We start from the raw sequence: 27,220 nt of genomic DNA, 5'->3' as shown, positions 1-27,220 counted from the left end.
GCCTACCTTATGATCTGATGAAAACACGCCTAGCAAAAGGAAGAAAAGAAGAGATCTCAAAACATGACTGAGAAGCCGCTGGCCTGAGCCCACATGCAGAGGCATCTCGGCTGCAGTGGTGTAGACACCAGCCACCAGGGGCCTGGCCTTCTCTGACTGCTGGTCTCTAGAGAAAAAAGGTGATAACTGGGAAATGGGCTTTTAACTCAGACTGCTTCTGCATCCCCCAGTGTTAAACTCTCTCACCCAGAGGCTCTCGACTGGGAGTGATTTTGCCCCCGAGGGGCCATTTGCCAATACCTGGAGGCATTTTGCATTGTCACAACTGAGGATGGGCTGTTGCTACTGGCATCTAGTGGGCAGAGGCCAGAGATGCTGCTACACACCCTACAATGCACAGGGCAGCTTCCACATCAAGAATTATCTGGCTGAAAATGTCAAAAGTGCCGAGGTTGAGAAACCTCGCTCTAGAGCCAGAGAGTACTGGGTTCAAATCCCAACTCCACTACTTAGCAACTCAGGGGCCTCGAGCAAGTTCCTCCACCTCTCAGTGCCCAGGTACCTTTCGTATATTTAACAAGACTTACGTAGCAGTTGCAAAGTGCCAGGCGTTATTCAGAGCACTTCGCACATAGTAACTCGTTGAATCTTCCCAACTACCCTATGCCACAGTACTATCCCTATCCTCACTTTACAGATGAGGACTGAGGTGCAGAGTAGTTAAGTAAATTGCCCAAGATTACCCAGCTAGTAGGCAGAGGACTCAGGACTCGCACCTGGCCATCTGCTACAGCCCACACTCTCACTCTACCTCCTTCTTAGGGTTGCCTTATAGGTTAAAGCTCACAATTATTATCTAACTTAGTCCCTGCATAAAGGTGTGCAGCAAATGTGGCTTCACATATCTCATCCAGCATTAATCCAATGTCACTTATATTAATCTTGAACACTGAGACCAAGGACTACGCCACTTGCTTTTTCTCCTTCCCTTCCAACACACACAGAATGGCAGACATTCAAACACTCCCACTTCCAAAACATGCAGCAACACGAAATGTTGATTCAGAAACGCAAAATGAGCCCCGGGGCGGCTGGTGTTCATACACTCTAACCCGACGCGTCCAAACACCGTGGCTCAACAAGGATGACCACTGCGGGGTTACTGAGAACGACGTCCTAGACCTGACATTGCTCCCACTGTAACCTTACTCCCTGCTCCTCTGCATGTTGGCTTTGGAAGGTCCCAAGTGTGTCTATTTGGAAATAAATTGACTTTCTAATAAAAGGAGGTGGAACGAAAGTTTGGACTAGACTGCATGGGACGCGTGTAGGGAGATGACGGTAAATCCAGGGAGACCAAGAAGGGCCAAGTATGTAAGTATGAGAGTTTGCAAGTATGGGAGGGAATGAGAATGCAGAGGAGAAAGAGATGGAGTCCCACGAGCACCTTCCCTTGGCTTAAAGGTGGCAACAGAAAAGCCCACGTGGTGGGTGTCTGCGTGTCGGGGAGAGGCCCTGTGCTTCAGCGGCTGATGGCCCCCTATTAGCTCTGGGCTTCTTTTCACACGAATCAGTTGAAAGTGTCTGTCCTTTCACAAAAGCATCAAGTTTTCCAGTGTTTGGCTTGGCTAATTGCTTACTTGCTGTGCTTCAGACCCAACCACTAAGACTCGTCGTGGGTCTTTCTTTCCGTCTGCCTTGCTGGTGCAAAGTTAAGTTTCTGCTTCTGCAGTGTCCAGCCACGGCGCACTCACAGCGGGCTTCCAAGACTGTGTTTTTCAGATGGCTCAGGAAGGCCTGCTTATCTGTTAAGTATACACAACTCTGGAATGATTTTTCCAGAAGTCAAAGAGAGCAGCGGGGCAAAATTCCAAAAGAAAGACCATTCGTTGGTCAAAATGCACCCTCAATCATTAAAATAATATAAGGCGTACCTCATTTGATTGTGCTTTGCCTTTGTTGTGCTTTGGGGATGCTGTATTTTTTACAAATTGAAGGTTTCTGGCAATCCTGTGTCAAGCAAGTCTATCAGGGCCATCTTTCCAACAGCATTTGCTCACTTCGTGTCTCCGTGTCACATTTTGGTAATTCTTGCAATATTTCAAAACTTTTCATTATTATTATATTTGTTATGATGCTCCGTGGTCAGTGATCTTTGATGTTACTATTGTAATTGTTTTGGGGTGCCATGAACTGTGCCCATGTAAGACGGCAAACTTAATTGATAAATGTCGTGTATGTTCTAACTGCTCCAACGACCAGCTGGTCCCCCATCTCTCTCCCTCTCCTCGGGCCTCCCTATGCCCTGAGACACAATAATTTTGAAATCAGGCCAATTAACAACCCTACAATGGCCTCCAAGTGTTCAAATGAAAGGAAGAGTCACATGTCTCTCACTTTAAATCAAAAGCTAGAAATGATTAAGCTTAGTGACGAAGGCATTTCGAAAGCCAAAAAAGGCCGAAAGTTAGGCCTCTTGTGTCAAACAGCCAAGTTACGAATGCAAAGGAAAAGTTCTTGAAGGAAATTAAAGAGCTACTCCAGTGAACACACAAATGATAAGAAAGCAAAACAGGCTTACTGCTGATATGGTGAAAGTGTTAGTCGTCTGGATAGAGGATCAAGCCAGCCACAACATTCTCTTAAGCCAAAGCCTAATCTAGAGCAAGGCCCTAACTCTCTTCAATTCTATGAAGGCTGAGAGAAGTGAGGAAGCTGCAGAAGAAAAGTTTGAAGCTAGCAGAGGTTGGTTCATGAGGTTTAAGGAAAGAAGCCACCTCCATAACATAAAAGTGCCAGGCGGAGCAGCAAGAGCTGATGTAGAAGCTGCAGCAAGTTCTCCAGAAGATCTAGCTGAGATAATTAGTGAAGGCGGCTACAGTAAACAACAGATTTTCAATGTAGACGAAACAGCCTTCTATTGGAAGAAGATGCCATCTAGGACTTTCATAGCTAGAGAGGAGAAGTCAATGCCTAGCTTCAAAGCTTCAAATGACAGGCTGACTCTCTCGTTAGCGGCTAATGCAGCTGGTGACTTGAAGTTTAAGCCAATGCTCACTTACCATTCTGAAAATCCTAGGCCCCTTAAGAATTATGCTAAATCTACTCTGCCTGTGCGCTATAAACGCAACAACAAAGTCTGGATGACAGCACATCTGTTTACAACATGGTTAACTGAATATTTTAAGCCCACCGTTGATACTGACTGCTCAGAAAAAAGGATTCCTTTCAAAATATGACTGCTCATTGACAATGCACCTGGTCACGCAAGAGCTCTGATGGAGATGTACGATGAGATTAATGTTGTTTTCATGCCTGCTAACACAACACCCATTCTGTAGCCCATGGATCAAGGAGTCATTTTGACTTTCAAGTCTTATTATTTAAGAAATACATTTCATAAGGCTAAAGCTGCCACAGATATTTCTTCTGATGGATGTGGGCAAAGTAAGTTGGAAAGCTTCTGGAAAGTATTCACCATTCTAGATGCCATGAAGAACATTTGTGATTCATGGGAAGAGGTCAAAATATCAAGATTAACAAGAGTTTGGAAGAAGTTTATTTGAATCCTCATGGAAAACTTTGAGGGGTTCAAGACTTCAGTGCAGGAAGTAACTGCAGATGTGGTGGAAACAGCAAGAGAACCAGAACTGGAAGTGGAGCCTGAAGATGTGACTGAATTGTCACAGTCTCATAATGAAACTTTAATGGTATAGGAATTGCTTCTTAGGGATGAGTGAACAAAGTGGTTTCTTGAGATGGAAACTACTCCTGGTGAAGAGGCTGCGAAGATTATCGAAAAGACAACATAGGATTTAGAATATGACATAAACTTAGTTGGTAAAGCAGTGGCAGGGTTTGCGAGGATTGACTCCAGTTTTGAAAGAAGTTCTACTGGGTAAAAAGCTGTAAAACAGCATCATGTGCTACAGAGAAATCACTTATGGAAGGAAGAGTCAATCAGTGCGGCACGCTTCATTGTTGTCTTATTTTAGGAAATTGCCACAGCCACCCCACCCTTCAGCAACCACCACCCCGATCAGTCAGCAGCCATCAACATCCAGGCAGACCCTCCAAAAAGACTACAACTTGCTCAAGGCTCAAATGATGGTTAGCATTTTTTCAGCAACAAAGTATTTTTTAATTAAGGTATGTACTCTGTCTTTTTAGACATAACACTATTGCACACTCAATAGACTGCAGTATAATGTAAATATAACTTTTATATGCACTGGGAAACCAAAAAATTCACATGACTCCCTTTATTGCGATATTCGCTTTATCACAGTGGTCTGGAACTGAACCCACAATATCTCCGAGGTATGCCTGTTTGTACAACACACCACTAAGGACAGCACTGCCTCAATAAATAATTGACTGTTATATAATATATTATATATTGAATGAGTAAGAGTCACTTCCTATACATATTAATATATTTTAACATATTTGGCAATAGGATATAGTGGAAGGGGGGCCACTCTGGAGCCAGGCTTGCCGGTGCAAATTCCAGCTTTGCCACATTCTAGCTGTGTGACATTTGGCAAATCACTCGACCTCTCTATGCAGCACTTATCCTTTCTGTAAAATAGGGATAAAAACAATGCCTATCTCAAAGTGAACTCTCAATAAATGTTAGCTTTTATTTATTTATTCATTCATTCATTCATTCATTTAATTTATTTGTTGGTGAGGAAGATGTCCCTGAGCCAACATCTGTGCCGATCCTCCTCTATTTTGTATGTGGGACTCCCCGACAGCATGGCCTGATGAGCAGTGTGCAGGTCCGTACCCAGAATCCAAACCCATGAACCCCGGGCTGCCAAAGCCGAGTACACGGACTCAACTACTATGCCACCGGGCCAGACCCCAGCTTTTATCTTTAAAAAGACTCAAGATTAAAATGGATGAGTGAGACCTGGGGTGTCAACCTTTTCTTCAGAAAAGTTAGTGTTGAATTATCGTGTTCTTCCTTAACTGCCATGAGCTTCTGTGACATCCAGAGATGGAGCCTTCCTGTGTGTCTGCGTGTGGAGGCTCTGGCACCAGTCGGGTGGCCCACCATTTCTCTGATCTCTACTCCACCAGCGCTGAAACCTCACTCAAGTCTGTGAGGCCCATCTCATTTCCAAGTGCCCTGAACCCCCCCTCAAAAGGCCAGGCCTTTTAGTTAAGTCCTAATCTCCTGTCCAAGGGGTCGCTCACATGGCCTTCAGAAGAGGCAGTCCCCGCCATAACAGAGGATCCTCACAGCACTCACAGATGGCTTGTTGGAGACAAAGTTATTCCGTGACACTTGTTCAGGCACTGTAAGGCAAACTTTGTTCAGGGGACCATCCCAACAGGTGTAAGGGGGGTTTGCAGTGGGGTTGGGAGATTGGGCTCAACTCTGAATACAATAAGGAAAAGGGAGGATTTATAGGCAAGGAGAAGGGTGGGGGTCAGGGGATGGAAAATTACTAAGAAGAAACATCAGGGGTCAGGGGGTTCTGGCCAAACCAACCTAACAGGATTCTTGCTGAAGGCAGGCCAAGGCAGTCAGACATCACCTGGGAGATGTTGGAGGATGAGGGATGGATCGGATATTGAGGGTGATCAGATATGGAGGATGGGGGATTCTGGCTAACACAACCTAGCAGGATTCTTGCTAAAACTGAACAATTCAGAAATGGACACAGAGGCTCAAAAGTTGAGGCCTAATTGAAAAAGAGCTCAGAGGAGCCTGATGAAAATGCGGTCATGGAGAGAATCTTTGTCAGGACAGCATGTTTGTGGGTGGGGCCCACACTCTTGGGGAAAAGTGATTCTTTGAATGACCTGCTTCTTCTGCACTGGGAGGGGGAGGACACGGGGGCCAGGAAAGGGCAGAGAGAGAGAGGTGCAGGGAGCCGGAGACAGCCCAGTGCTTCTATCACCAGTGGCATCATTTTGCTACCACATGGCCCTTGCACTCTGTATCACAAAGCACTCATTTAGCCTGTCAGCATCCTGGGGGGCAGGAAACGTGGGTTTCTTCTGTGTTTTGTTTATTTGTTTCCTTCTTGGTGCACCTTGGAATCAAAGTTCTCACTGTATGGATACCAAACTCACTCAAGCTCTTTCTATCCAGAATAAGAAAAGAAAAACGTGGTTTCCAGTAAGCTGCCTTTGATGGACTGAAAGCCAACGGGCAGAAGGAAGGCCTCTCCTTCCCAGGCCACCTTTCTCTGAGGTTGGTAGGGGGAGGGAGAGGAAGGAAGTGATCTGGAGTCCAGCCCCAGAACTGCTGACAGCACATGATGCAAAAGCATTGCCCTGCACCTGTCTCAACTTGGTGCTGTCCCACAGCCTAGAGCGCTCCTGTCCACAAGGGTTTCCACCCACATCCCTGTCCTGGCTCACATGAGGACCCTCAGTGCCTCAGGGCTGAGCTCTGTCTTCAGGTCAGCCTGCCCGCATGGAACCAGGCCACACATGCACGTGTGCATGCATGCACACACACACACACTCGTACCTCTGCATACTGGAGATACACAGGAGACAAAACAATTCCTCTCGAAGAGTTTACAGCGGGACCTGACCGCCGACAGCAGGAGTGCACAGACCATCCCTACATCTGACTCTCTGAAAGTAACAGGGTCTCCACAGGTAGGAAGAGAGATAGGAAGCGGCCTTCCAGCTGAAGCAAATGGAGGCTTTGTTTTCTCACTGGAGTGTTTTAAGAATTGATTGGGGGAAATAACATAAAATCTAAGAGCGCTGGTTCCCAAGCTAGAAGACAGACCAGATCTATTTATTCAGCAGGCTTTAAAAACCCACCGCTTAATGAATTCACCAACCATTCCGCTCTCTCTTTGCAAAGAGGGAGCGCAGTGCAGTCCCACGGGCTGGCATCCTGGCCACAGAGGCCCATAGAAGGTGTTGAAGGTGAACACACAGCTCTTGCCATTCTGGACGTTTCCTTGTAGCTTCAATGAGGCAATAAATTAAAAACTGTTAAAAATCAAACCTCTGCCATGATGTCTTGAGTATGTCAATAAGTTCCTTTTTAACAAGCTGTGATGTTCGAGGAACATATGCATTTACTGATTGTTCCTTTAAAAAGGCCCCCCTCTCCACCAGGAAACTGCTTCCACCAGAAATTTGGGTTCCCACTTGATGGAGTTCGCACATGATCGGGCATTTTTATTGCCCTCTTTTCTCCTTCATGGGCCCCACTGAAGAGTGGGGTGTCTCCCTAAAAATATTAATGTTGACCCTCCTCCTGATGACCTTTGTGTGGAAGGAAACAACGTTTGTCACATAACTATTACACATCATTTACTCTGCCAGGAGCTTAACATACATCATAGAGTCTGAGCACAATGATAAAAGCTCCCCATTCATTGAATCATTTAGCTTTCCCACCAGTTCTATGAAGTAAGCTCTTTTATTAACCCCATTTTACAGATGAGGAAACTGAGGCTCTGAGAATAACCTTCCCAAGGGCCTGTAAGTGGTAGTTGTAGCATTCAGATCCAGCCTGACCTTTCTCCAAATCTATGTTCTTGTCGCTGCACCAAAACCCTTCCAGGCCACGGTCTCTTCCCTGTCAGCATTCTGGCCTTGGCATTCTGGCAAGGCTAGACTTTGTCGGGAGTGTTTTGGGTTAGTTTTGAATTCCAAAGCCCCTCTCTAAAGCAGATTTCTTGCAAGCAGAGACTTTGTGAGGGCCAGGAGGAAAAAGAACAGAACCAAATCAGAAAGTCAGCTTTGCACCAGGCCAAACACAGCCACCTGCTTCAGGACCAACCGCCCGTGCTCAGGGCTTCCTCGCCATCAGGTCAAGATGAGCTGGTGCCAAAATTGCCCTCTTTGGTCTCGGTTTTCTCATCTTTAAAATGGGTACAATAATGCCTGTGCTATAGGGCTGCTATGAGGAGTTAATGCGACAAGAATCCTAATGCATCTAACAAGGTGCCTGGCACATGGTGGTCAGCAAACAATCATTATTGCTGCTCTTTCTTGGCGGAGTCCCACAAGTTATTCCTGGATCCAGCTGAGGGCAGAGGAAAGGAGCAGTGCTCCCCTGTGGGGAAGAGTACTTTACCATCAACATTTTTCCAGAATTTCTGGTGTACGGTGATAGTAAAAAGCAAACCGAATTTTAATTGGTTTTATTATTGCATTGAAATTCTCTACAGACAATGTAGCCCTCGTTGCCTGCACCCTGATAGACTTCTCCCTCTCCCTCTCTCCCCCTCCATGCCCCTTCTCCATGCGACACATGCCACAGCCTAGAGCTCTTCCAAATTTCCCAACAGAGACGGAAGAGAGAGGCAGAGGCAGTCTCTCCCACCCCTCGTCCCCATGGCGATCACACACTTTGCGGGGGAGAAAGCAAGCAGCCCCTTCACAACAATATGGGCCTGACCACAGAGAAGCTTCCTGAAATGCTTTCCAGGGAAAAGGAGATGCATGTGCAAAGCTCATAAATGGGAAAGAACATGCTGTCCAGGAAGGCTGGAGGAGAGGGGCAGGGGGAGGGGCAGAATGGAGGCTGGGTTTCAAAATGGGCGTCTTCTAGAGGCATGCGGGCCACCACGGTAAGGATTTTCAGTTATCTTTTGTTCAGCAAGAAGCAGTGATATGATCAGGGCAAAGGGCAGTCTAGAAGGGGGAGGCAGGGTGTGGGGGACTAGTTAGGAAGCTTTTGTGGCAGCCAAGCCTGGACAAAGGGAGTGGCAGTCAGAATGGAGAAGTGGCTGGATTCAGACCCACAGCCTTAGGGAGAGAAACCAACGGGACTTGGTGATAGATTAGGTGTGACGGGTGGTGGAGAGCAGAGGAAGAAGTCTGGCTTCTGGCTCAAGCAGCTGGAGGGCCAGGGTGCCTCTTACTGAGACATGGAAAGTCTGAGGAAGAGAGACTCAAAGGCTGAGGGCAGGGGCTGGTGGGGTAGGGTTGGGGAGCAGGCGTGAGCAGGGCAGATGCTGAGCCGAGCTGGGCACACGTTGAGTCACCCAAGTGGAGAGGTTGAGAAGATGATGCTATTTACAGTCAGGTCTTCCAAAGAGCGGTCCAGACAGACGCACGGAACCTGAAACCAGGGGAGGTGAAGCTCTCACCGGGGAAAGAGTTTATGGGAAGAAGAGAGATCTGGGGCACTCCGACTCTACTGGCCAAGCAGAAGGGGTGCAGAAAGCGGCACAGGAGACCAGGCAGGAGCAGCCAGAAAAGAAGGAAGGAAACCAGCAGAGGGAGGTGCCTCAGAAGCTGAGGGAAGAAAGAAGATTTAGAGTTTTAATTAAACTTAATAAAATGCTGCTCAGAGGGGGAGAAAGATGAAGTCTGAACAGTGTCATCGGCACTGAGAGAGAGGCAGGTCAGAGGTGTTCTCATTAGGAGCAGGTGTGGTTGGGGACCAGCACATGAGGCCTGAAGTGTGACCAGGAGGGGAGATGTGCACTTATCTCTCAGGCAGTGCCCCCCAGCTTGTCCTCTGTCACGTCATTTAGCATGTGTCCTTCACAGCCTTTATGTTATGTATGATTATCCTGCTTATTTATTGTTTACTTGTTCATCGTCTCCTTCCCTCCCTAAAGATGTAAAGTTAGGGCAAGCCCCATGTCGTTTTATGCACAGCTCGACCCTGCAGACATAGCAGAACGCTTGGCCCAGAATAGAGACTCAAGGAACAACCGTTGAATATTGAATGAATGAAACAGTAACAGAGAGTAGAGCTAAGTTTGGTTCATAAGCAGGGAGACAGGGGGCTGGAAAGTGGGTGGGCTGCAGACAGAAGCTACTGATGGGCATGAGCCAGAAGCAAGGAGAGGAGAGATGGAAGGGGTGCCCTTGAGAAGGGGGGGCCCCAGGCTTATGTGGAGGGGTAGGGCAGAATGCAGGACATCGACAGAAAGCTGGAAAGAGAGACCTGGAGGTATTTTCTGGTCTAAATAATGTCCAACCCACATGTCCAGCCATTGGGCACATTCCCCCAAAGCAAACCCTGAGACAAGGATGCCTGGGCAGGTGATTGAAGGAGGAAATGCTCCCAGGGAAGTCACCAAGGGAGTGGGAGCAGGACAGAGAACGGAGAAGCCAGGCCAGGGTCTGACCTCAGGGAAAGTCCCAGCCTCAGCCTGAGCCCGGGGAGACTTCTGGAGTGCAAATGGCGCCTCCTCCAGAGTCTGTCCCCACCTCCCCAGGGCCTTCATATTCCCACACCAGCTAACACTGGTTACAGATACTCCAGCTCTCTTGGCGGGAGGGCAATGCTTTGAAGGAGGTGACAGGGGAAGCCTTTAGAAGCAAAGGCCAGCGACGCCGCAGGGTGGGTACACAGAACTGGTGCAAGTGATCCAAGGGTGTCTGGGCAGAGCGCCAACAATGTTTGCTACTAAATCAGGACAGCTAGTGTGTGGATTATCCTGGAAGACCCACCAAAGAAACAACTTCATTCCCAGGGGCTGGAGGTTGCAGGGATGGTTACCATTCAGAATCATTTTTGTTCTGGAAAGTAATCCTTCAAAGGAAGATATCAAAGCTCCTAAAGTGCATAGAAGTGTTCCTCTTGGAAAACTGTAAGGGTGTGAATTTAGTTACAGCTTCTAAAAGTTAATGTGATATGCAAGCAGTAAGAAAGTCCTTAGAATATTTAGAAATACTCAAAAGTCAAGAAATAGAAAACTGAGTAACCTGTATCACGTTCCTGGGACATGCTTATTATTATCACAGTATTGTGATATTGTAGGATCCTCAGAAATAAAATAAATCGAAATAAAATAAATCAACCAACTAATATTTACTGAACACCCGCTATGAATCCAGCTCTGTGCCAGAAATGGTGAAACGGAGAAATGTCCCCTGTATCTCCTGTCCTAGAAGTTTATCATCGGGCTGGCGACCAGATGAGATTCCTGAGACAATCAAAGAGGAAGGCAAAATAGGATCCATGAGAGGCAGTGTGGTTTGATGGTTAAGAGTTGAGCCCCAGAGTCAGACTGCTTAGGATTACTCTCCTTACTGCTACTGGACTCTCTGTGCCTCAGTTTTCCTATCTGAAAAATGGAGTAACAATAGGACTTACGGGATTCTTGCAAGGGTAAAATGAAGTAATTTGTGTGAGGTCCTTAGAGCAGTGTCCAGTGCATACAGTAAGCACTCAGTCCTTGGAAGTCCACTGCTACAGATATTATTGGAGGTGAGGGATGGAAAAGAATGCTACTTTCCTGGCCTGTCTCCTATCCTGCTCTGCCCAGAAGGACCAACTGTTTATGCTTGGCTAGAAAAAAATCAAGAAACATCCACCCTTGTTTACTTGGACCCTGATGCAACCATGCTAAGTATGGACCAAGAGTTGAAGGGCGGATGGCATGCTCCTCTGCTGAATGGGCCAGGAGGCAAGGCCAGCGGCTTTCTGTCCTGGGAGCCTCTTAGACTCAGAGCACGCACGTGCTCAGACTCTAAAGAGTGTTGGGTCAGCAAGGAAGCACTGAGAAGGCCGTCAGCATCTTTGTCTCCCTACTGCCCGTTTCGTGCCCAGCACCCAGGAGCCAGTACCAATACTTCTCTGATCAGCACACAGAATGGGGTGCCCAGACCCAGGCGTGCAGCCACACAGGCCTGTGCTCCTATTCTGCCCCTCCACTCACAGCTGTGTGACCTTGGGCCAGCGACTTTGACCTCTGAAGACTCAATTCCTTTGATTGTAAAACAGTTCCTGGCCTTGGCTGTACATTAAAATCACTAAGGGAGTATCTAAAAGCAAAATACCCAGGACTCACCCCAGACCAATAAAAACAGAATCTTCTAGGATGGGAACCACAGCCATAAGAGCAAACAGTCATCTTCTACTCATCATCAATCTCTACTGAGATTACCCATGGAAAACATTGAACACCAGGCTTTACATAGAGTGTCCCATAAAAGGTGGAATACCACGTTGTATGACCACTCAGAGTTCCCAGACTCCAGAGACACTCGCCACAGACCCACAGGGATGGTACTTTGGAAGATTTATTCTGTCCATGGGAAAGTTCTGTTCAGGGGCCTCACTTTGGCAAATGTCAAAGATCAATCCTACATTTTGATTTCTCTAGTTCGCTTGATCACTCTGGCCCTGAATCTTCTTCTTGGAGAGAGAAAAAGGTCAGACTCAGAGAGTGGTTCTCTGGATGTGGGGCTGTGAGGCTAAGTCCTTGTTTCCAATTATGCACTCAATGGGCCTCACCTCCCCCACCCTAATAAGAGAGTCATCATCCAAAGGGAGCCTCAGTCCTTGGCTTACAGAGGCAACGGGGCCAAGGATGGACATCCACAACCCTGGCTACTATTGAGGCCGTAACAGTTACATCCTGGACAACACTGTAGGAAAAATATTTCTGGACCTGTGGTCCCCTTGCCATATCGCTAATCAATATAGGTCTTCAAGCCCTGTGTTACATGAAAATCCATGCAAACCAGGGTATGAGGATTTCAGAGTATGGGAGGGGCCTTTCCAGGCCTTGCTTCCTACATGGTTGATGTGTCTGGACCCAGAAGTGAGAGAAGGAACTGGAACAATTGGGATCCCTTGCAACCTGTAGTGATGTTTTTCAAAGCAGAATAAACACTCAGGAGAACAGAAACAGAACACCAATTCAAGGAGTGAAAGGAGGCAGCTCGCATCCCAGCTGGAAGAAGAGCTGATAGGCGACAAGGGGGAAAAAGCACTGTCCACCCAGTGTAGAGGCAGTGCATGGTGTCCAATGGGAGCGCGGATGCCAGGGCCAGACGACAGAGCAGGTGATGGAGACTGCTGCAGTCCTACCGTGAGCTGCTGAAAGGAGATCCGACCACGTGCATCCCAGACCCTGACATCCCTTCTCGTCAAGTCATTCAGCAACGCAGTATTTACTATGGGTCCAGCACATCTACATATCTGTCTATTCATATTTCACAACCCTGTTCAGAAGGCACTCTTATTATTCTCATTTTGCAGATGAGGAAACTGAGGCAAGCAGAGGTTAAGTAACTCATCTGAGGTCACGCAGTTAGCATGTGGCAGAGTTGGAATATGAAGCCGGTGCTCTCAATTCCTATGTCATGTTGTTTCTAGTCTAGCAAAGGTGTCAAATAGATCCACAGACAATTAGAACACAGTGTCTAAGGGATATACTAGGGGCTAGTCCAGGGGATGGCGTCCAAAATCCCTTAATTATCTGATGTTCACTCATAAGATGGGAAATAGAAGGGGGCACCTGGGAAAGGCGGATAGGCACAGAGACAGATAAAATGGACATTCCAATTAAGGGACTTGACTAGTTACTTACCCAAAAGAAATGAAAAGATGTGTACACACAACGACCTATATGTGAATGTGCATGGCAGCTTTATTTATAATAGCCAAAACTGGGAACAACCCCAATTTCTATCAACAGGTAAGTGGACAGACAAGTGGCGGTACATCCACACAGTGGAATACTCCTCAGCAATACGAAGATTGAACTGCTGATGCACATGATGTGAATGAATCTCAAAAGCATTGTGCCTAGTGAAAGAAGTCAGGGGCAAAAAAAAAAGTACTTATTTTAGGATTCCATCTATATGGAGTTCTAGAAAAGGTAAAACTCTAGTTTCAGAAAACAGATCAGTGGCTGCCAGGGGAACGAAGTGGGAGGGGAGAAGTGAGTGCAAAGGGGCACAAGAGAACTTTTAGGGGATAAAGTAAATGTTCTACATCGTGATTGTGGTCTGGCTACATGGGTGTAGGCACTTAGTAAAACTCTGAATTGTACAGTTAAAAAAGTAAATTTTATTATATGTATAATATGCCTTTTTTTTTTTTTTTTTTTTTTGGCGAGGAAGATTGACCCTGAGCTAACATCTGTGCTAATCTTCCTCTATCTTAGGTGGGATGCCACCAGAGTGTGGTTTGACGAGATTTTCTAGGTCCGTGCCAGCAATCTGAACCTGTGAACCCCAGGCCGCCAAAGCAGAGTGCACAAACTTAACCCGCCACCAGGTCAGTCCCTGTATGTTATACTCTTGATATCATGTGGTGGCACCTGAGATGTGCTGGGTTCTGAAGCTAGGAGTGAGAGTTGGATATACTCTGCTTCCTTTTGCTTCTTTCTTTTCTTTTTTTTTTCTTTCTTTCCTTCTTTTCTTCCTCCCATCCCTCCTTCCTCTCTTCCATCCTTCCTTCACTCCTTCCATCCTTCCTCCCTCTCTCCCTTCCCGCTTCCCTCCTTCTTCCTTCCTCCTTCTTCCCTCCCCTCCTTCTCTTCCTTCCTTCCTTTTCTTCCTCTCCCCACCCTCCCTTCTTTCTCCCTCCTTCCTTCCTCTCTCTCCCTTTCCAAGCCAAGCCCAGTGGCAGGCCCCTGAGCTCCCAGCACTTCCAGTGCTGCCATTACAAATTAGTGGAAATGATCAGACACCCAGGCAGACTGATTCTCAGCTTACTTCAGAGGGGCAGATGTTCTGCAAAACCGGCCAGTGACCCACAGAGAAGGCTGGCAAGCCCACACAGCTCTCATTGGGCCCCTCTGTGGCTTTTGCTTCCCAGGTAGAAAGTATGCATATATTAGAAGAAGAGGAAGCACCTTTCCAAGAATTACTTGGCCTTGGGAGTCACCTGCCTCTGTCCAAGAAAAACATTCATTCACCCTTGAATTGTTCTTTCCAAAATATTTGGGAGGGTAGGGGTGAGAGGCTATAGCAGGGGAGAAAGGGAGATGGAAAGAAAAGGGGAAGCAAATGCCACCCTGCTCTGAGATGGCAGCAACATGAGCTCTTACCATCTTCAACCCTGGAAAGGACGGAGGGAGGGAGGGAACCCTTCACTCAACCAGTTCTCGCCTGGCTGCCTAAGTAAGACAGCACCCCATCAGGGGTGCCCCTGAGACGTGAATAGAGAAGTTAACAGGGCAGGGAGGCAGGAGGGTAGGGGACAGAACGTGAGACTGGCACAGTTCCTCCCCTGAGCCTGCAGGAGGCCCGTGACAGCCGGAACGTCCATCTGCTATGCCCCACCACTAGTAGGCTCACAGGAAGGGAAGAGGACAATGACAGCCCAATGGCCCCTTGCTCAGAAGTTACACCAGGAGGTGAGCAGCAGGATCTGCCTGCCTAGGAGTAAACCACACCAGAGGCATCAGGCAGGGCTCTCCTGGACAAACCCCTTCCAGCCACAGAGTTGCCAAAAGGCAGGGAAGTTGAGTTCAGCCAAGTGCAATCCAGCCACAAGGGCCGTGGGAGGGGGCTGGGGATGCCAGCTGCCATCCAAGTCCTGTTTGCTGGCAGCTGAGAGAGTCACTAGGCTTGGCTTGGACAAGGAGAGAGCAGGCTTTCGGGGAAGAGAGAGGAAGGAAGGATCTTAGAGCACTGCAATGCTTGCACTTCTTTTTCCAAAAAGAGTTGCTCCTCAGCTGGTAAGGCCTATCGTTCAATAACAAACTAAGAATGAAGAGATAAGGGGAGCATAAAGGTAGAACTCTGCCACAAGACAGGAAAAAACAGGCATCCATAAGAGAAAAGATGAGTAACTCTGGGCATCTGGCTCTTAGAAAGTGCAAGAGGAAAGAGACAGTCTCTAATCCTAATTCACTCTGTTCCAGGTTTCGAAAAATGCTGCATCTAAGAGAAATGCTCTGTCAAAGCAGGACAGTCAATGTGTGGAAGGGAAAATCAGCCAAAAGTCCATCAGCTCTCCCAAATTACCAAGAAAGAATTAATTGCCATGTAGCTGATGTACTTGTACATTTAAAGGCTAAACTATCCATAATCTACTCAGTATCACTCATTTCTATTCTGGCATGACTCTTATTGGTGGGTTTAAAATGCTGATCCCCCATCCACTAGCACCAATCAGTCTTCCATCTTAGCCTGGAAGGAACCTGGATGAGCAATATTACTAGGAACATATCATCATATCTATTGAATGAATCATGGAATAGAGTGACCATTATAATAAATGCGTGTGAATACATACATCCTCTCAATAGACTCAGCATAGTCTTTCACAGTTAACAAGTGTTGAGGCTAATTGTGGCATTAAAGAAACATAGACTTTTATTTCCAGTGCTATGGTGGACTGGGTATGCAGGCAACTCTACTGAAAACAACTAAGAAAACCGGATGTTTTAGAAAACCACATTTTGTTTAATGACTAATGAGCTGAGAAGTTGGTAAGACATATTCAGCGGGCAAAAACTAAGTCAAAGCTGGAGCCCAGAATGGAAACCAAGTCCTGAAGCCAGTTTGAGGACATCTGCCAAACAAAGTGACCTTGAGGTTCACCTTTTGTGGCCTCATGGGATGAAAGGACAAGATAAGAATTTCCCAGAATGGATAAAAGATAGTATCACATGGATCCAGGAAGTCCAGTGAATACCAAATATGAGAAATAAAAAGAAATATACATTTATACACATCTTTGTGAACCTGTAGAACACCAAAAACAACTACCAAACATTGAAAAGCAGAGAAAAAAAAGATTACTCTCAAAGGAAAGACAAGACTGACAGTAGATTGCAGAGACAATAATGGAAAAAATAAGATAGTCAAATAATTATCTTTATTGTATTGGAGAGAAAGTAACTGTCAACCTAGAATTCTACCCAGAAAAAAATCTCTCTCAAAAACAAGGGAAAAATTAGTGCATTTTCAAGCAAACGAAAACAGAGAGTTTGTCACCAGCAGATCCTCACTAAAGAAAACTCTAAAAATCATACTTCAGGCTTTCTCAGAAAATACTAAACCAAACAAGTTGGTGGAACTACATTAACATTAGTCAGAATAGACTTTAAAACTAAAATCTTTACTATAGAAACAAGCACCACTTCATCATAAAAGATTCTATTCACTAGAAAGATAAAACAATTCTAAACCTGTAGGTATATATTAACAAAGGCTCAAAATACATAAAACAAAAAACTGACAGAACCATAAGAAGAAATAGAAAAATCACAGTAGGAGATTTTAATGTACTTCTTTCAGTAACTGACTGATCAAGCAGACAAAAAATCAGTAAAGATATAAAGGATTGAACAACACAGTTAAGAAGCTCAATCTAGTGGAGTTACACAGAACACTGCATCTAACAACGACAGATCCACAGAACTTTGTGAAAATTGACCACATACTAAGCCTACAATGAGCCTTAACAAATTTAATAGGCTGGGTGACAGGCAAACATTTGCCAACCACGATGCAATTAAGTTAGAACCCAATAACAAAAAGGTAACAACAAGAAAAACAAACAAATTCCCAGAGGTTTGGAAATTAAGAAACACAGCTACATTTATAAGTCAAAGAGCAAATCACAGTGGAAATTAGAAAATACTTAGAACCAAATGATATAAAAATATTATGTATCAAAAATGTGTGATGGAGTTAGAGTGGAAATATATAACACGTAACACTCATAATAGGAAAACAAAAAGCCAAACATTCAACTTAAGAAGTTAAGAAAGAACAATAGATCAAATCTAAGTAAGTTAGAAGGAAAAAATGATAAAAAATAGTATAGAAATTAGTGAACTAGAAGAAAAAATAAATGATAGGATCACAAAGTCAACAACTGATTCTTTAAAGGATTAGCAACATGGACAAAATTCTGAAAATACTATTCAACAAAAGACTATAGAAGACACAACAGTATTAAAAGTAGAAAGGGGACATAACCACAGATGCTACAGAGCTTAAAAAGATAAAAGCATATTACAAATAACTTCATGGTAAAAATTTTGAAAACTCAGATAAAATGGAAAAATTTCTAGAAAACTCTAACTTACCAAAATTAATTCTGGAAAAAAAGGGAAAACTTGAATAGTCCAATAACTATTGAAGAAACTGAATCAGAGGTTAAAAATCTCCAGGGAAGAAAGAACGCCAACCTTACATAAGGTTGGCATTCAACCTTTTGAACATATATAAAGAGGAAACATTCTACAACTCACTGTACAAGTCTAGCATAACCTGGATACAAAAGCCTGATAAGGATAATATGATAAATGAAAATTACAGCCCAATACATTCACGAGTGAACACAGATGCAAAACTTCCAAGCAAAATATTAGCAAAACAAATCCAGCAGTGTATAAACAAATGAATCCATCATGACGAAGTCAGGTTTATTCCAAGAAAACAAGATTAATTTAACATCGGAAAATAGTTCACCAGACATTAACAAATTAAAGGAAGAAAAAATTACATAAATCCTTCCAAGAAATGCAGAAAAGGGATTTTATAAAGTTCCATTTATTATTTTTTTAAAAAACTCTTTGCAAACCACAAAAGAAGGATGGTTTCTTATCCTGATAAAGAATCTCAAATCTACAAGAAAATCATTCTCAAGAGAAAATGTTGAACATGAAAGGCAGAACTCTAAAACTTTTGAAAGGTAACACAATCGACTATTTTACAATCTTGCCATAGGGAAGGATGCCCTTAAAAAGACACAAAAATTCAGTGATAAAGGAAAGATAGATAAATTTCTTTACACTAAAACCCAGAATTTCTGCCACTCTAAAAAATACCAAAAAAGATCAAGAAAAATCTCACAAATTAGGAGCAGTTATTTTCAACACTAAGAAATAGTCTCCAGCATACATAAATAACTTCTACAAATAAATGAGAAAAATACAAACTACCCAGTTTTTAAATAAATGAGCAAAAGACTTGAAAAGGCCCTTCACACACACAAAAATAAAATTGAAAAGACCAACAAGCAAATGACAAGATGCTGAACCTCTTTAGTAATAAAATCTATCCAAACTGAAACCAGATAAGATATTACACACCCAGAAGATTGGCAAAAATTTCTGACAATATCCAACAAAATATAAAGTATTAGCAAGGATGTGGAGCAATGGGAACAATTATACACTGCAGCTGGGTATACAAATTGGTTAAACACAATGGAAATTAATTTTTTATTGAGGTGAACTTCACATAACATAATTCTGAACTATTCCCATAGCATTGAAGATGCCTGTAGTCTGTGACCAGTAATTCCACTCCTGCATATATTCCCTAAGCAAACTTATATACATGCTCTTCAGGGGACTTGAACAAGAATGTTCACAGCAGGACTCTCTACAATAGCAAAAAAATGGAAATAACTTTTGTTGTCGTTGCTAGTGCCATGGAGTCGATTCTGACTCCCAGTGACCCCGCGTACAGCCGAGCAGAACCCTGACTGGTCATTGTGTGCCATCCTCTCATCTTCCAGTGCTATATCAGACAATGCTCTGCTGCTATTCACAATGTTTTCACAGCCTATTTTTTTTGGAAGTGGATGGCCAGGTCCTTCTTCCTAGTCTGTCTTAGTCTGGAAGCTCCCCTGAAACCTGTCCACCACAGGTGACTCTGGTGGTTTTTGAAATATTGGTGGCGTAGCTTTCAGCATCACAGCAACACGCAGCCGCCACAGTGTGACAAGCAACAGATAGGTGGTGTGGTTCCCTGACTGGGAAATGAACCCAGCCCGTGGTGAGAAGAGGGCCAAATCTTAACCACTAGACCACCAGGGCTGGTGGAAATAAGTGTTTGCTAATAATAGAATAGATATATAAACCACAATACAGTCATTCAATGGAATTACAGTTCAGCAAAATAAAAAAATTTCAGCTACATTCAACAACATGAACAAATCCAGGAGTGAAACATTTAACAGTGAGTTGGCATAGGGACTGTACAGTCAGAAGAGATCCCAGCCATAATGCTGGAGCTGGGTCCCAAGACCCCCTGCTGTGCTAGATGTAATCCCTTCAGGAAGGTGAAGGCACTTGAGGAGGTCTTGTGGGAGCACTGGAGGGAGTCAGGTAGGCAGCAATTTACCACCAACTGACATGGAAACATTTCAGTTGTTTGTCAACCAGGGCAGCCTTACTGGTACGTATGGGCTAACTCTGAGCACGAGAGCACAAGAATACAAACAGTATATTCCATTTATATGAAGTTCACACACACGCACAACTAAACAAGATATTGTTTAGGAGAGCAAACAGAAGACGGTAAGACAATCAAGAAAAGTATGGAGAAAAGAGACAGAAATGTCCTGGAAACGGTTAGCCCTGAAAAGGGAGGGGAGGGGATGGGATGGGACGGGGTGGAGAGGGGTACCATTCTTCAAAGGTAGGTAACACTCTTTTTCTTAAATTGACAGGCGAGTACATGAGTGTTGATCATATTATTATTCTTTATACCTTAATATATAGTATCTAAGTGTTCTTTTGTAGATATAAAAGTGGCTATTTCATTCAAATTACTTTAAAAGAATATTTTAAAAGAAAAATTTAATTAAAAACTCTCATACCAAATTGCTGTGATTCCTGCCATATCTCGTCCAGTTGCTTGGCAAAGATTATCTCCTCAAGTGTAAATGGTGGAGATCATCTTTGATGACTTAAACCCACTTAAAATTCTAAGAGCTTCTACCCAAATCACTCTAGGATGTTCTTGCAAGATTCTCACCAGTGAGGAGCAGCAAGACCCAATCTCCAGAGTATATTCTGCTCTTGCTCTTTTATTTACTATAATCATAAGCACTGTGGTTTTATTTTATTATTTTTTTTAATTTCTTGGAATCTTCTCAAATTTTGAAATCTTTAAAATGAGGGCATGGAGTAAATGACTACATTCTGTTTCTCTTGCCTAGATTTCAATGGCGATAGTCTCATTTTAAATCCTTCTCCATACGCTTCAGCTGTGTGATGCTCCAATTCTCTTCATGGAGACTTGCTGACAGTCGGGGGAAGTTTCTAAATGTATTAAGTGTAGATCGAGGGCCAGGGATTGGGGGGAATTTGAGAGGTGGCACATGTGCCATTTTTTAGCAACTCCAGCAGATGGTCAGCATTTGTAGATATAACATTCACTTCTCAGTTATTGGTGAACAACCCTAACAGCGACGCTAGATTGCAATTGTCCTTTTCCTAAAGCACAAGTGTGACCTGTGTGTTGCAAAGCTGCAGCACAAGAGCAAGTCACTAAGCTAGAGAGGGAGCCTTGTCAAAGCTCCCCATCCCAAGACACTACCAGGGAGACAGAAACTCTCTGGAATTAAGAGAAACTTTATTTTCTTGAGTGCAAGTTGAAAAGGCAAGTCATTGATGGCCTGTGAATAATCATGGGAACCTCTCCTCTCTGGACAGAACCTGACGCAGAAGGAGGTCAAAAGCCTATGCAAATACTTCTGTATTTGCAAGTTTGGGGATTTGCCAAGGGTTTGAGATGCATCCATACAGAATGTCAAGGGTCTACTGCATTGAATATTGATTGAAGAGGTTTTCAGAATTCTACTTCTATTAAGATTAAATCAGTTCATTTTTATCAGGGCTCCTGTGATCTTAAGATAGCTCCAGCATCCAACGGGAGCCTGGAAGTCCAATGAATGACTGAATAGACTAACTTTGGTGACAGAGGCTCAACAGAACATGTCATGTATTTATAACATTGCTTTTATTTTTTTCATCTTTCTTTTATTGGTTTATTGGCTTTTCTTTGGATCCCAGTCATGTATACATTACTCATTCTTTTGATAAGTTGGCCCTGAACCCCAATTCAAGGACATTCTGAGAGTTCCCAAGATTCCCAAGACTAACATCCCTATGCTTCTCCCCGGCTTCACTCTCCAAATCGGAGGGGCATTCTCAGTTTGGCATTCTCAGTTTCCCTCTCCTGCACATCTAGATGGAAAGCTCCACCCTTCTCCTTTTATCACAAGCATCCAGCCACACCTGGTATTTTGTAACACTCAGTAATGAGGAGAGGAACCACATCATTCATGCACGCTTGGCTTTCATCAATGGGCCAAATCTACAACCCAAGCACATTTTCCCAGATGTGACCCTCCCAAAAGGGCAGCCCTCTGGAGAGTGTGGTTCAGCCACCAACCCCTACCTCCACCGCCTTCCAAGCCCCCTGGGATTCCAGAGAAAACTTTTCTCTCCATCTTATTACATCAGTATCCTTCTGCTATAGACATAGAACCTTTGGACAGTTTTGACCATTTCTGATCATATTCAATTACCTGTTATTGACAGTTTCTTTTAGCAAGTTAAAAAATTTCTTCAAATAATTTGCCAAAACAATGAATTTACGTGCATCTTGAAACCAAGCAATACCCTTCTGCTACTTTCAATTAGGGTCTTCACATCTTCCGCATACGCACTGAATTTAGAAATACTCTTTAGAAAGTGTCAGCATTCTTTTTCCTCTACTTTTGTTTTTCCTTGTGTCTTTGTTTTGGACTAAACTGTAACTAAGCGAATCAGCAGCGGGTCAGGCAAAGCTCAGCGCTGCTCTCGGAACTCAGACATCCTTCCAATTGTGAGCACAATGTCTGAATTGAGTAAACACCACAGCTTAGCATGAGGGTGTTGCCATGACATCCTGAACTCGTTTTTCTGACAAGAGTTTTAACAGCACTGTGGTGGTGGGGAGTCCACATTCCCTATGCTGACGTAAGAAACACATGCCACTAGGGTTGACCTCTGCGGCTTCATCTTTTCTATAATCGGATCTCTTCCAACTGCAGCCAGGCTGGCGTCGCCAAGTTGGAAAGCTTGAAGTTTGTCTGCGGCTCACAACAAGACAGGTTGAGATTTGCATGTTTCCTTCTCAGAAGAGTCTGGAGCATCCAATGTTAGCACACAAGCGCTACGAATACCAGCATAACAGTTCCCTGCTACGTTTCAGCAGATCGTAAAGTTCTCAATTAATTCAACAGGAGGGCTTTTTAGTTAATATAATTTTTATCAGTAAGCTCTTGGCTGTCCAGAAACCTCAGAGGTTCTGTTATCCTGCACAAATGCAGTTTTTCCTTTAAGTATCAGGCTAGAAAAAAAAAATTGGGGGGTATACTTCAAATTCTCGTGCCTTTTTAAATTGGACACACAAAATGTCATTTAAACTGCTCTTGAGGCACCTGGGTCATTGTGAGCATCAGTTATTTTGCTACAAAATAGAGTCCTGAAGATCCATCAAAATATATAAAATTTCATTGACTCGTTTACATTAAATATTTACATTGAATAGTCTTAAAATTCTGTTTTGAATTCTTTTGCCTTTTAAATTTAAATTTAATTTTTTTTTAGTTATTCTGTTTCTTAAATTAGTACTTCTCACTGATATTTGACAAGAGAACTTTAACAATCCCTGTGCAGTACTATATCAATCTCTTCCAATTTGCTAGTGTATTTGGCAAACTAATAGCCAAGGCCCTTAGAACTTTACGCAAATGAAGAGTCTGGAAAATGGTATGAAGTTTTCTGCAATGATCAAAATACCAGAACTGTAGCTCATGATTTGAGTTGCCACTCAGGACCCCACAGGAGAAGTGAAATTGTGTAAATGTGAGTTCCAGATTGCTGTGGCATTATGCTAATACCCAACAGCTACAGAGCACATGCCACTTCTTAGCCCAGTTCATTTCTTCTCAAGATACTTACTTGGGGGGCTTGGTAAAGCTATGAGGATTATACCCACTTTACAGATGAAGAAGAACATCCGTCAAGGGCTTTGGCCAAGTCTGGCCCGAAACACCAGGGCTGCCTGTTCACATAGCCAGTGTTTCCCACCCTGGCTGCCCAGGGCTTCTGTAGATTTGTAAACATGCCTTGATTCCAACAGAATCGAATGGGGAACACACGCCAGGGCCTCCTTGATGGGCAGCACGGAGAGCAGAAAAGAACCTGAGAGACCTCAAGGAACTCACAGAGCAGGAAATGAGAGACAGGTGAAAAGCTATCCAGTTGTCACACGGCTTTCTTAACGTTATCTTCCATCAAGTCGGGGCCTGGAATTTGCCAGGACTTCAGAATAAATGCATCTTCCTCTTGCTTGTACCTTTCACACGCTAAATGCCTCAATGGCTCACTTGGCAAGAACCCGAAGGCAGCACACACTTCTCCACTCCAAGGAGGGTGGCTGCCACTGAAACACAATGACTGGAGACAAGACAACCACAGTGCCTGTGAGTGCATCTTGATTCACTGCCACGCGTACACCCTAGTAGTGGGCCCTTAAAATAGACCCACCGGGGTGCTGACTGCAAGAAAACAATCTTAGCCTGGAGGGGCCAGATTTCCCCACCAAATTAACAAGTCCACCCAGACGCCCCAGGCTGAGGCACTGAGGGGTGTGATAAAGAGGCCTCAGGTGACAATTCTGTGTCCTGTGGGTGCCTTAGCTAAAGACAGAATTGGGAGGAAAGAGAGAGAGCTAAGCGTCACACACACCCTCCCCTCCTGCCTGCAGATATCTTGGTGGGACAGCTGTTCCTCTACCTTGCAAAAAAATCCCACAGTATTTTAAGGCAAGAATGTACAGGGCCTCCAGCCTCTGCAAGTCATCACAGCTTTAAACAGCATATGACAAGCAACTCAGGCAGCATCTGAGGTCCACTCTTCAGCCCCACAGCAAAGTCCAACCCCACAACAAAACTGAAATCCTAGCTGGGCAGAAACTCTTCGCCTCAGTGGGAAGCATGAAGAATAGCTGGGACCTAAAACCAGTGAGCCTGGGCGGCCACCCTGGGGCTCAGCAGGGGTGCCTCCAACCTTCTCCAGTGTTCATGAGGGGTGAAATGACCAAATGTAAGTTCAGACAAGCAATCACTGGCTGAAATGGATGTGGGAGAGTCTTCCAATCAATACCAACCCAAAGCCACCACGCTGTCCCCAATGGATGCATGATCTTTGCCCCGGTGTTCTTCACATGAGTTGCTCAGATTATTCCTCCTCTTCCCCACACCCTCCCTGCCCCCAGCATACACATAGTTACATAAAAACATCTTAAACGTGGGACCCAACTTCTTCAGTCCGGGGGAGGACCGGGAGATGGTGGGAGCTGCTCGGGCGCACGGTCTGATCATCAGCTGAGGTTACATAATGACACAAACAAGGACAGGAGAACGTTTGGTGGTCAGTCCCGCGCACACTTCATCCCCGCCCCGCCCCTCCCACCCCCTATCACCCAGAAAGCAAGCCAGTTTTAAAATAACCAAAGCACACGATGTGGCTGGAGGCGGGGCAGACCTGGCTGCTGCGGTTACAGTGCCAAAGGCTACCAGAAACTTGAGGGTGCGCCGCAGAAAGAGGGCCAAGGTGCTGCTCACCAGGCGATCAGACTCCGCAGACCCTACTGCCTGCAACCACTGCCCCCAAAGCTCAAGGGAGGGCTGAGCCACAGAAGTGGTCCCGACCTGCAAGCCGCAGCGTAAACCAAAGCAGCAGCGATCAGCGAAACCAACGCCTGGCCTCGCAGTCCCTCTAGACCGCGTCTCCTGTCCAAGTCTACGCGGGTCAGCTTGTCCTCCCGGCTCAGGAGTCCTCAGACAGCCCACACAGTCTCAGCAGGGGCCACTCAACACCATCAGTGTTTCCAATTTTAAAAGATGGCAAAATGTGGGGCATAACTTGGACAAGGGGCACCGGCTTTGCTAGCGGAAAGGCAAGAAGCCCCAACGGAGTAGGAGTTTGGTTTTTGTTTTGTTTCGTGTTGTTTGGAGGAGAGGGAGGTTGTGATTTTGCTTCAGATACATTTTTAGGGGACTAGGAATAAGGGGCGAAGGGAAACAGCTGCCTTCTGCCTTGCACCCAGCATCCTCCCAATCTCACTCTCAGCCAGCCGGCAACGGACGGCCTCAACAATCCCGGAGCATCAGCCAGGGCAGCGGAAGAAAATGCAGGTGCTGCAGGAGGCGAGGCGTTTGCCCGACAGCTGGGGCTCATTAGAGAGCCCGGTCGCCAGTGCGCCGGTGCCGACCGGCTGCCAGCTAGAGAGCAGGAGCGCGCGGCGCGCACAGGGTTACAGCCGCCGCCGCGGTGATTGACACGCGGGGGTCACTTGAGGCTCGCGTCGCTCCCCCAGCACCAGGCCGGGCAGCCAGCTCAGCCCACCGAGGGCACCGCACGCCGCGCGGCCGCCCACCCTGCAGGCCGGCCCCTGCGCCTCTGCAACCGGACACCTTGCCCAAGAAAGGCAAAGACAAAATGGAATCGCAGCTCGCCATCCCACTTCCCCGGGGCGGCCGCAGGCAAAAACACAATAAATAAAATAAAGCACAAGGAATCCATCGCCGAATAAAAATCCAGAGTCCCCTACCTTCGGCCTTGGGATGGCAAACTGGTCCTGTGTTCTCTGACCCACGGATCCAGCCCCTTCTTCATGAATTATTCCGGCCAGTCAGGATTTTGTGCATTTTTTCATGAACACCTGTTTCAAGTAAGGGGTAAAGACCTTATTGAAAGAATTGTCCTTAAAAAATAACCTGTGCACACATATGTCCATCCAAGCATGCATGCGTGTTTGTATACACACATAGGCACACGGAATATACATGTACATTGAGGCACCAAACTAGGCAGTTGGATAATGGGAGAGTCGGCTGGTTGTGAGCATGCTCGCGCCAGGAACAGATCCACCCTCTGTTATTCCTCTGAATAAATATAAATCACGATCAGAAACCCAAACAGTAGCATCCCTCTTGAATTCCTGCTGCTGAAAAACACGGAATAAATTCAGCCCGCAGACACAGAATCTAATCACAGCTGTTTTCCGAACCCAGAGCCAACCCATGCCTTGCTTCTCTTTTCCACTATGAGTCCAGACCTTTTTTGAAAGGGGTTTTAACCTTTTAAAGATACAGTACACCAATTATCACTTCTGAATAGCTATCATTCCCAGCGCAGGAAGCCAGTCGCCTGCCTAAAGCCAGGGCAGGCTTGCAGGCAATGATAATGATTTCATTTATCGGTGCCTTTAAAAAATTGTATGGAGAGAGAGAAAGAGAATGTAAATGCAAGGCGTAAAACTAGGCACACATTTATTGCACCAATGTGTTCCTCAGTGACTAATCAGCATATTATGTAAACACTATGACCCTTCACTTCTCAACACACTTGTTCACGGGGTCAGACAACACAGAAGAGGCTTGTCAGCACCAGTGTCACCCCTAACTGCTGATAAAGGACCAGGAAGCCTGCCAAGGCGGCTGAAGGAAGCGGGGACCTCTGCCACCTCAGAGTTAACCACAAGGCACTCCTCACCCCAGCCTCCGGTGCCATGTCCTCAAACTAAAGAATCCTTCGGGCCTTACTACTCAATTATAATGCAATCTAGGACCACATCTTTTTCCAAGACACTTTTTTTTTTTCCAACCAGAATCTAGAACCAAAACTCTCTCCTGAAGCCTTTGAGACTCTAAGATTCAGACGGAGGCCCTTCTTCAAGATTTTGTTAACAGGACGGTTTTGTTTCCTTTTTTTTC

The 27,220-nt window shown here is 45.2% G+C and overlaps 1 protein-coding gene across 3 annotated transcripts in view; it reads right to left on the bottom strand.

Annotated features, from left to right (window-relative positions):
- Positions 1–27,220, bottom strand: part of HIVEP3 (HIVEP zinc finger 3) — a 474,366-nt gene that overhangs the window by 354,619 nt on the left and 92,527 nt on the right. For 2 of the 3 annotated variants that reach the window (XM_044770511.2, XM_070510167.1), the window contains exon 2: positions 26,056–26,166. The gene's annotated coding sequence lies outside the window, so the exon portion shown is untranslated. Of the gene's footprint in view, positions 1–26,055; positions 26,167–26,296; positions 26,543–27,220 lie in introns of those variants that run through there. The other variant, XM_070510165.1, reaches the window with a different exon arrangement.

Source organism: Equus asinus, chromosome 5 (genome assembly GCF_041296235.1).
Source record: "Equus asinus isolate D_3611 breed Donkey chromosome 5, EquAss-T2T_v2, whole genome shotgun sequence".
NCBI lineage: Eukaryota > Metazoa > Chordata > Mammalia > Perissodactyla > Equidae > Equus > Equus asinus.
The sequence above is the reverse complement of the archived record's forward strand: the minus strand, read 5'-3'. Positions and strand labels throughout refer to the sequence as shown.